Source organism: Melopsittacus undulatus, chromosome 8, assembly GCF_012275295.1.
Source record: "Melopsittacus undulatus isolate bMelUnd1 chromosome 8, bMelUnd1.mat.Z, whole genome shotgun sequence".
NCBI classification, from domain to species: Eukaryota; Metazoa; Chordata; class Aves; order Psittaciformes; family Psittaculidae; genus Melopsittacus; species Melopsittacus undulatus.
Genome location: NC_047534.1, coordinates 6,705,434 through 6,715,409, shown reverse-complemented (window position 1 = coordinate 6,715,409; position 9,976 = coordinate 6,705,434). Strand labels below are relative to the sequence as shown.

At 40.5% G+C, this 9,976-nt stretch overlaps 1 long non-coding RNA gene across 2 annotated transcripts; it reads right to left on the bottom strand.

The window, feature by feature from the left end:
- Positions 1–1,358: 1,358 nt before the first annotated feature.
- On the bottom strand, positions 1,359–4,578 carry LOC115945871 (uncharacterized). Of its 2 annotated transcripts, none has more exons than XR_004080067.2 (3): positions 4,346–4,578; positions 3,888–4,061; positions 1,359–1,933 (listed from the first exon to the last, which is right to left on the bottom strand). It is a non-coding gene; the product is annotated as an uncharacterized lncRNA (long non-coding RNA). The 2 variants fall into 2 exon arrangements; XR_004549939.1 differs by having other exon boundaries at positions 3,888–4,035.
- Positions 4,579–9,976: the final 5,398 nt, after the last annotated feature.

The following is a 9,976-nucleotide window of genomic DNA, read 5'->3' as shown; positions in this document are numbered from 1 at the left end:
GGACCTTTGAGACATGCTCGCTGTGAGGCATCCTTTGAGCCTCCATCCACACAATAGCTACACATTGCTTACAACACCCACTGCCTGGTATGGGTGCCCTTAAACTAGCAGAAGAATGTCTGCCTCAGTGTAGCTCATTCCTCCAAACCTAGGACTGGCTTGCATTAAGAAGGATGTGCTGGTACAACTTGACCCCACACACCCCTAAGGAAAATACAGTTCACATTCAAAAATTCATTTGTCAGGATAGCTTCAGCTAGTTCTCTGAGCAACCAAGCTATTACAGCAAAAGGAGGTTGTTGCTGTATAAGTCTATCTCCATTAAGACTTTTCTCAAGCTATGAACAAAACATATGTAGAAACATCATACTTCTGTGAAGCATTAAAGTGAGGATCAGCATTTGAGAAAACATTAATTCTTTTAGAAGGAAATATTTATAATCCTGATCATTTTCCACTTCACTGAAAGAAACCATGGGTAGATACTGTTATGAAACAGTTTTGAAGGGAATTCACTAAGTGGTGGTGGAAATTGGCCATTTAGAATTAGAGAGAAAAGCTCCTGTTTAAGTACAGTACAATTTTACTCAAGCAACTAAGATGGGTGATAAATAACTCATCATACTGTTATTGTATTATTTATAATGCTTACAACAAACAGAGGACAGATTTGAAACAGGAAGTCAAGCCAGGTTTTTAATTGCTAATGATAAAATACTTTAAACTCTGCATTAGCTGCAACCAATACAGTGCCTTTGACTCCTCTAATCGACCTTAATTGATTAAATGCATGCACTTCATCTTTGGATTTTACTGCCAGCATATTCTGACACTTTCTATTACAATCCATTTTGGAAGATACCTGATGATCATACCTGAATACCCTTCTATTTCCTTCGCACTTTCATCCTCTGATTAATTACCTGGTTTCAGCAAACCCAGAGCATGTGTGTCCCATTTCTCATGAAGAGATGGCCCCATTGGCTGCCAGCCAGCTGCTGACAACCCAGCTTTCTTACAGGAAGGGATTCCAGCAGACACATCTAAAGCATGGCACATCCAACCTGACTAAGAGCAAAAACCTATTCTCCTCAAGCCTCCACCTCAGTCAAATGTTTCACTGCATAAAAAACCCTTTTGGTTCCTTTCTGCTAAAGAATCTTTGGGCATTTTTTAATAACATCTCAATATTTGTTTCAATATTCAGCTCAAACCTAGTTAACGTTAAGATTTGACATTTACTCTGGGTTTCAGGGTGCAATTCTTGTTCACCAGAGAACCTGCAGAGTGCTTATACAAAAGGGAGGGTAGTGGAGAAAGCACTAAGTATGGATAATGTAAAAACTGCAACTGCATTATTCAAGCTAGAGACAAAAGAATTTATTCACCTAGAAAGGAAATATTCCCTGAGACAGCAACCAGCAGAACATCTAAATTATATTTTGCATAACATTTAACATGAAAGTGTAGGTGCTCACATACTCACATAATGAGCAGTGTATTACAGAGTTACTAGAGGAATACAGGCCTGTATTTGGGTTATTTGTCCCTAGAGACTTCAGCCAGAGCTCATCATGCAAACTCAGAATGCAGTCTGACCCATATATGCTATTAGAGAATTACATAGAACACTGACTGGATTTCTGAATGCAAGGGGAAAAAAACATGTTAGCACAATCCCTGTAATCTATATTCATGAGAGCAAGTAATAGCTAGTGGGAAAGACAAACACCATCACATTACAAACATCCCCTTCTTCCTTCTTTCTCCAGCTTTATATGCTGAGCATGACATCATAGGGTAAGGAATATCCCTAGGATCAGTTGAGATCAGCTGTCCTGGCTGTTTTCCCTCCCAGCCTCTTGTCCATCCCCAGCCTCCTCACCGGTGAGATGAGGAGCAGAAAAGGCCTTGACTCTGTGTAAGCACTGCTCTAGAATGACAAAAACATCTGTGTTATCTACAGTGTTTCAGCACAAATCCAAAATGTAGTCCCATACCAGCTACTGTGAAGAAAATTAACTATCCCAGCCAAAACCAGCACATACAAAGATAAGAGGAAACAGAAAATAAGTTCTGCAAGGGAGAAAAATGGACAATTTCTCTTGCTCTGTCACCATTTCAAACAGGTAGTGTTCCAAGGAAAGAGAACCCTCCTGCTTGGTGGTGAGATATCCTAATGAATGGTGATGCTGTCATTACAGTGATTAGGTAAGGCTGACGAAAGATAAACTTGTAAAAGGTCTTTGTCTTCACCACGAAACAGAAATTCAAGAAATACTCATCCACAAAAGCCTTGCAGCCTGCTAAGGTCAGCAATTTCTGCAAATGATTGCCATGCATGCTAACATGGCATGAAGGATGTCTCAGAGCAAACAACTGAACTTCCCCTCAGTTTCCAAAAGCTCCAGAGGGGAGAATTACAACCTTCAGATGATGCCTTTGTTACAATCCAGTCTCCAACAGGAAGTATATCTGGAGCCAACAACTGGGATTTGCTTTTACTACCAGAACCATAATTCCTCTATAAAACAGTATAAATCAATGTCTATTTTCTTTTACAAACTGATTCATGCTAAGTTTTATCTCCTAGAAGATGCCCCTTCCAAGTTCCTGCTGCACTTAAAATTTATCTTATGCATAGATCTCTATCTTATCTACTGCATGAGTCAAGTAGGGGAAGAGGCTTTATCTTTCTTAGCCAACAGGGAAGAGCTTAATGAAAAAAATCCTATTGTTCTTCTGTAACAACTGCTTGCAGCTCCCAGCAAGGCTCCAATACCGGATGCAGATACACTGATACCCATCACACCACTACAAACATTTCTGTAGATCCAAATCATACATGAGAGTTACTCCACAAGAGTCCAGGCAGTACTTATTTTTTAACTCCATGTTCTGGCCTTCTGAGCATGCAGGTATTGCTATATTGTAATCCTTGCTATTAATGAAGAAACTTCCCAGCTAAAGATCATTAAGTGTGATAAAGTTAATTATGTTTACACACAAAAGGTGTTCCAGAGTAAGACAGCAGACTTTATCCTGTCATGGCTGTTTCCCAACAGCTCCTTGTGCAGACAGCTGTAATTCCATAACATCCTCTCCAGAGCAGACCTTTATTCAGGGCATTCATTGAATTCAGAAGTTAATACCTTTGCTGCCACAGTTTCAGGAAAGCTGGAAGACAATTTAATCTTTCTAAAGAAATGCATTAACAAGTTTAACACCTAAAGGAGAGGCACCAAAAGACTATTCCTGCTGAAGTGCTAGGAAGTATGTTGACTTTGCTAATTTATTCCTGCAAGGAAAGGCAAATAAGCTACCCCAGCATATGTTAGCTTTTATGTTTTTAAAAGTTTCACACAGGAATTCATGCAGATGTAGTTTTTTTTCTTAGTCTTTCTGAATTAGGGACACTAGAGACTCAATTCATCAGGTGTACCAAGGGCCACAGCCCTCACTGACCTTGTTTTCCTTTATCAAAATGCGATTAAAATACAAATTCCATCTTCTCCTTGCATTAAATTTGTGAAAAGGAGCCATTTTCTTGCAATAAATTCATAAAGATTTCATGACATGAGCAGCAGAGCATAGAAGTGCATAATAAATCAGTCCAAATTCTAGCTGTGTCTAAAGGGTTTATGGAAAGCTCTCTATCCAGTTTTTCACACTCCAAAATCTGAATTATAATTAATTTCAGGAATCAGCCAACCTACCCTTACTTTAAAAATGTCAAGCTGAGGAGTGCATTATGTGAGATTACAATTAATCAGAAGTGCAGGCGCGCACACACACACACACATCTTCCCACTTCAGTTCTTCGGCCCAAAAAAAAATATTACAGCAGCCTTGACAGGTACTAAATGATCATTTCAAATAATACTCACTGGTAATAGATGTTACAGTTTTGCAGCCTTGTGCTAATACAGAGCTCTTCGGCAGCAAACAGGAAGCATTTGACAACTCCTGTGTTAACTCCAATGACACGCTGATGGCCATGGCAGCTTTCTTTCTCCCTCTCCCATCTGGAAAGAGCTTCAAGGATGGAAGAACCCAACACGCTAAATTATATAGAAAAAATTATCAACATTCACAAAACAGCAATGAAATATTGAAGATAACTGTTTCTTAGGACAGTGTTGTTGCTTACTCGTTTTCTTGCACAGATTATGAGTTATAAATTGCCATCTTTGGCCCCAGTGTTGTTTTCTAGTCTTATATTGCTCTGATGAAAGACAACGGGGCTTTCTCTGCCTCTTTAAGCTGTGTGACTGCAACCCAGGCTACACAAATATCCTCACAGAAAGCAGTTTCATATTTAGAGAAGAGCACGATATGCATTTACCTGTATGGCAGGAGTGATCACAAGGGTCAGGGCTCTGTGGGCATCCAGCAGGCACTGCCTTCTCTGGACAGTGTCCTTTCCATGCACTTTCTGCTCCGCATCTCTGCCTGTTCTTCAGCAGTCCACCATCCCTACATATAGGGAGGGAGGGAGATCCAGATCACAGACACCTCCCATGGTTAAAGCAAACCAAAATATGAGTGATGAGCTTTCCCTCCCCTCCTCTGCAGCAATAGCAGACCTTCTCTCTTCTCCCACCCAGGCACTTTTCCCAGATCTTCCTGCCTGGTAGTCACACCAAGGACAGGATTTTACCCAGCCTCAGTTCCTGAGATGATAATGGAAAAATTGGACAGTCTGTACAAAACAATAGTCCTAGAAATATCATTTTGCTTCACTGTCACCTGCAAGGAGTGAGCAACAAAAATAACTGCTCCCTAATATAATACAGACTTCAAACACAAGCACTTCCTCGCCCATTTATCTACCCGTGGAGCTATTTTTGTCCAGTTCACTGGGAGAATTATTACATTCCCTTGTGCCTAAAATATTCTGCTTCTTTAATCACTGCACAGGGCTCCTACCTGGAGTAAATGAACTGAACTGACAAGAGAAATTTATTACAGCCACCAGCCAAAGATCAAATTCTTCTCCCATCAATTATTTGGGCCATTATTGTTTCTAGCAGCTTCTTCTCTTAATAAAACGGATCACGGCTGGGTGTTTGGCTGCTTCTGTAGGAAGTGCCAAGACTTGTTATTTCATTATACATGTGTTCTCCTTTCTTGCATATTCTCTGGAAGGGTTTTACATATAAGTGATGAGCATTGTCTGGTTGACTAAAGTACAAGCTGAAGAGCTGGAAGATAAATTAATCCTCTCTGCTGCCACTGATTTTCTATGCAACAGTTAATAAAAAGCACTTTCCTTTTACCCCTCTATCAGAGGTAGAGCTAGAAGTTTTTCCTTTTCAGGGGAGAGGAAAAAGAATAAAGGAGGAAGTCTGGGAAAGCCCATCCATTTAGTCCAGCACTGAGAAGAGGACACAGCTTCTGTACAACTGTTCATGGAAGGTTTAACAGAGCACAGGATGGCCTCTTCCATAAGAAAGCTCTTCCATACACTGAGATACAAATGCAGAGATCAAAGGATATGGGCCTAGAACATACATTACTTTTCCTTCTCTTGTAGGCCACAGTCAGGATGCCCTCTTCCAAAAAACAAAATGCCTTTGCAATTCCCACTCACCTCTAGAGCAGTTCCAAAGGCCTGTGGATGGGAAAGCAACCAGTCATAGCAGGGGCTAGGTGCAGAACAGGAAGAGAGCTGGGGTTGATAGTCATCTGACAGGGAAAAATGGAACAGCACTGATCTGGGAAGGACTGAAGAGGAAATACAAGGGGAGCTTCTCTCAACTCAGGAGGAGCAGCGAACCACATGAGGAGTTGCAGCTCTGCAGTGACATGACCCCTGTGTGCTGGGGATCAGGCAGCTGGAAACAAACACATCCCAGACCCCTGCATAGAGGGCTCTGGCACAGGACATGATGCAGAGAGGGACTTTGTCATCTCAGGAACTAGCCAGCTGGTTTCCAAGACCTGCCAGTTGCTGGAAGGTGAAGCTGGATCACAGGATTTATCACTGGAAGCACAGATGATTTGCTGGAGGAGCCATCCTGACAGCTTCACAGAAACAAGTGATCACAGTGGCATGCAGAGAGACAAGCAAGGTTTTCCTGCCACTGTGAGCTTGGCAGTGGTGGAAAGGCAGCAGTGAGGGAGCTGCTAGGATCAGGCCTATTTCCATATGTTTGTTTTTGAGCATGGCATTGCCTCAGGAGGGATTAATGTGATCAGGGCTCTTCCATAGGCTAACAGGAACTGAACATTCCAGAAAAGATAAACTGGCAGCTTTGGGGACCCTATGCACACAGGTCTGAAGCAGCACGCTACAGGAAAGGCACTTCCTTATTCTTGAATTAAGGGCTTTAACATAGTGCATATTGCTGTGCACACATGCAGGGTGCTCCTGTTGGAGGACTAAGAACCATTCTCTCACCTCCACAGAATGAAAAGAGAAACCAAAGAGAATGAGCTAAAAGCCCATAAAAGCACTGAAATACAGAACATGTTCCTAAGGGTTATAAGCCTTCACTTTGGCAGAAGTGCCATGAGTAATTCTTGCCAGGGATGGGCACAAAGCAAGCTAAAGCAGCACAGACATAGAGAAGCCTGATTGTATCTCAAGGACTTTCCTCATTCATCCTAAAAGCAGCTATTACAGCAGCTTTTCTAATGGCATTAAGGCAAACATCTTACAGCTACTCTAGTTCAAACTTGCTTCATGTCTTTTCCCTGAACTCTAGCTCAACAGCCTTAACCAAAGATCACTTAAAAAGTCTTTAAAAGAACACGTTTCCAGAATTCATATTTTTTCAGCTCTTTCTACTGTCTCTACAACATTTACTCAAAGGCAATTGAGAAATAACAGCAAAAAAAAAGCAGGTGCTATGAAACTTTTTACCCTGTGCTTGCAAGCCTCATCACCCAAGCAGCCAGCAGTAAAGACTTCTGCTGTGAGAGACAAAGCAGACAAGGTGCTGAAGGCAATTATTCCAGCACCAGCAGGAAGATCCAGGGCTAACCCATTAGGGCACCTCTGCATTACGTTGTTCTGTCAGGGCATGTAAGCTCTCAGAAATACAGGATTCAAAAGCTGGGAGGTTTAACATCTCTCCCACTTAATGAACTGGAATTTTATTCCCATAGGATGACTTCTGGGTCCTGTTCATGTTTCTGAAGATATTTCCTGGCTGGAAGTGAAGCTCCCTTAACAGTGTAGATGCAACTGCAATAGTAAATGCCATAATCTGCCAGCAAATTCATACACTACCTAGTGGTACAGCACAAAATACTCTGAATTTTTGTTTCATGGATTGTAGGGCTTCACACAACATAGAAAATATCTTGTTTTAGGCTTTTTGTAGAACTGGATTGCACATTTTCTTTGTGACATGAGGTGGAAAGACAAATTACAGTCAGTGCATGTCTTATTCCTGACCAACCATTTTTATATGTTTTCTGAAAATACATCATTCTGCAGCCCAAATCTAGGATTTCACTGAAGTCAGTGAAGAGTCTGCTTTGAAGACTTTTGAATCATTTGATCACTTGAATTTTCCTCCCATGTTTCTCAAAACTTACTCTCTTATTTTCAGCTACAGTTCATTGAATGAGTTGTTGCAGAGGTCAAAACCCAAAACACCTCAAAGCTCCAGGTTTATTTTCATTCTTTTAGTTCTAACCAACTAGAAAAGTAAGAAAGTAAAGGTAAGACTCAGATCTCATTCACCCAGAACACAGAAGTTGGGTCACCCCTTTAAGAAAGATCACCTAACCTGGCTGAGCACCTACATGCGCATACGCATGAAGAGCAAATTAAGCTAGAGAGAAAGGTTCGCATGCATCCTCCACTAGCTCTGAAGATATTAGCACTGAGTCTCATTTGCTCCAGTTCAGAAGACTAGCACCAAAACCACTGCAATGAATAGGGTCTTGCTGTTCATGACGAGAACTTCCGGATTATCTCTTTGATCATGCACAAGTTATTTCACCTCTCTTTTGTACACTTTATCACTTTGGAAAATGAGAATAAAAGTATTCTTCTACTTGACTGAATTACCGTTGAAATCTCCCGGTTTACCTTTGAGTTCTCCCAGTGGAAATTGCCAGTCTGTATTATTACAGGCAGATCAGTTTAAGACCAGCACTGGCAAAGCACATCAGGAGACCTCAATCTTGGAGGGCTAATCAGAACTTCAGGTACTAGTGGGAACAGAGTGCTTAATGTAGAATATGAAGAAATTGTCTTGAATCTACTCTATAAATTGATTTAAGAGATAGATGAAAAATTAAATGGTATAATTACAAAGGTTAACAAACTCGAGGGAGTCATTAGACAAACTGTGAAAAGATCATCAGTTTTTTAAAAAGAGCAGAATTAAAGATAATGGAATTCAACCATTTAAACTCAGCCTTCCTCATTTTCCTCAGTTGAGAAAACATTGTAAGCCCATGTCAAACAAAAGTGTTAAATGGTAATTTCTACAACGTTTATCTTTGACTATTAGGTTTAAGAGAGGCTTTATATGGTAAATGCTGGTGACTATTTAACCTGCATCAGTGGAAAAGTATCTAAGATATTAAACATGACCTAAAACTTTTGCTCTAGCCCATCATTTCTTTATCCCTTAAATCTTAGGGAGGATTTAAATTATATAAACTTTAGTAAACAAATAAATATACCATATAGGAAATTAAAATCAAAACAGACTACCTGAGAAGGAAAGATGCATATTTCAAGTAAGGTTTAAGAGAGAATTTTATGAAGTACCTCGATGAATGAAGAACATAATTCTCATTTACAGGAACACTTAAGAGCTATGATAAGGAAAGATTTTCTCCAGGAAAATTTTTAACTAGAATTATGTGACAGAATAACTTATTTTATGATTTTTATGACAACAAAAATACACAGTGCAAAAAGGCTCCTGATCACTTTCATTTCATTTCTCACCACAAAAGTGAAACATGAGAATGAAGGGAAGATTATATTGCCAGGTTTCTCATTATTAATGGTGAAGGAAATAGCTGCCTTAATGCATTTGATTATATCTTAATAATCACAGCCACTCAGTTCCTTTCTAAACATGCCAAATTCTGTAACAGAAAAATACCTTTACACCGACCACAAACTTTTTAGTCCTGACCACTGACATGTTGTGACAACTGCACCAGGCCTTCTGGGAGAGTGTAAATATAACTGGCTTTGCACCCGCGTGAGTATCATCTGTCAAGATGAGAGCATTATCAAGGCTGCAAGGCAGGGCTGTGCATTGCAGAATTTTCCTGGGGTGCTTCGGGAATAATAAAGACAGCAGTGCACGTGTATATATAGGAAAAGGTTGCTCAGTAAAAGTGTGTGATGTAAGAGCTGCTCCCAGATGTTCCCAGGCTTTCCTCAGGGTATTCCTGGGAAAAAAAATAAGGGTTTTTTATACTGTAGATCCAGTTGAGGAAAATTTCTGCATCTAAAGTACACCCAAATGCTCAGATAGGATTATCCAGTGTGCCAAGCTGTCAAAAACTCCTGATCTTTAATAGAAAGATAAATCCATGGAATGTAACTGAAACATCACAACCTACAAATGGGCTTCCTTGGATTTGAGCTAAAGCAGTGCAGAGGACTTTCAGGAGCTGCTTCCCTTCTCTTTTTTGGTTTTACATCTATCTCAAGCTTTTAGGTATCTCCTGAAGAGCTGATCAACCAATGCTTGTAGAAATTGCAGCATGGCTTGTAAACTGCACCAGACTCAGCCTTTTGTTTGCTGCCCAACAGAACCAAAATTCAGCATCAGAACTGAGACTCCTTTGTGAGGAGCGAGTCAGCGGTCACACGGAAAGAACAAGAATGCCAATCTACCACCCAGCTTCCTGGGAAAACAGAGACCTTTCAGCAGCAGCTGTGTTTGACCACTGCTTTGCCTTCTTTCTCCCTTACTGTTAAGTAAAAGAGATTAGAAGCTTGAGGAGTAAATGTTAAAAAGCAGCACTATCTCAAAGTCAAACACAG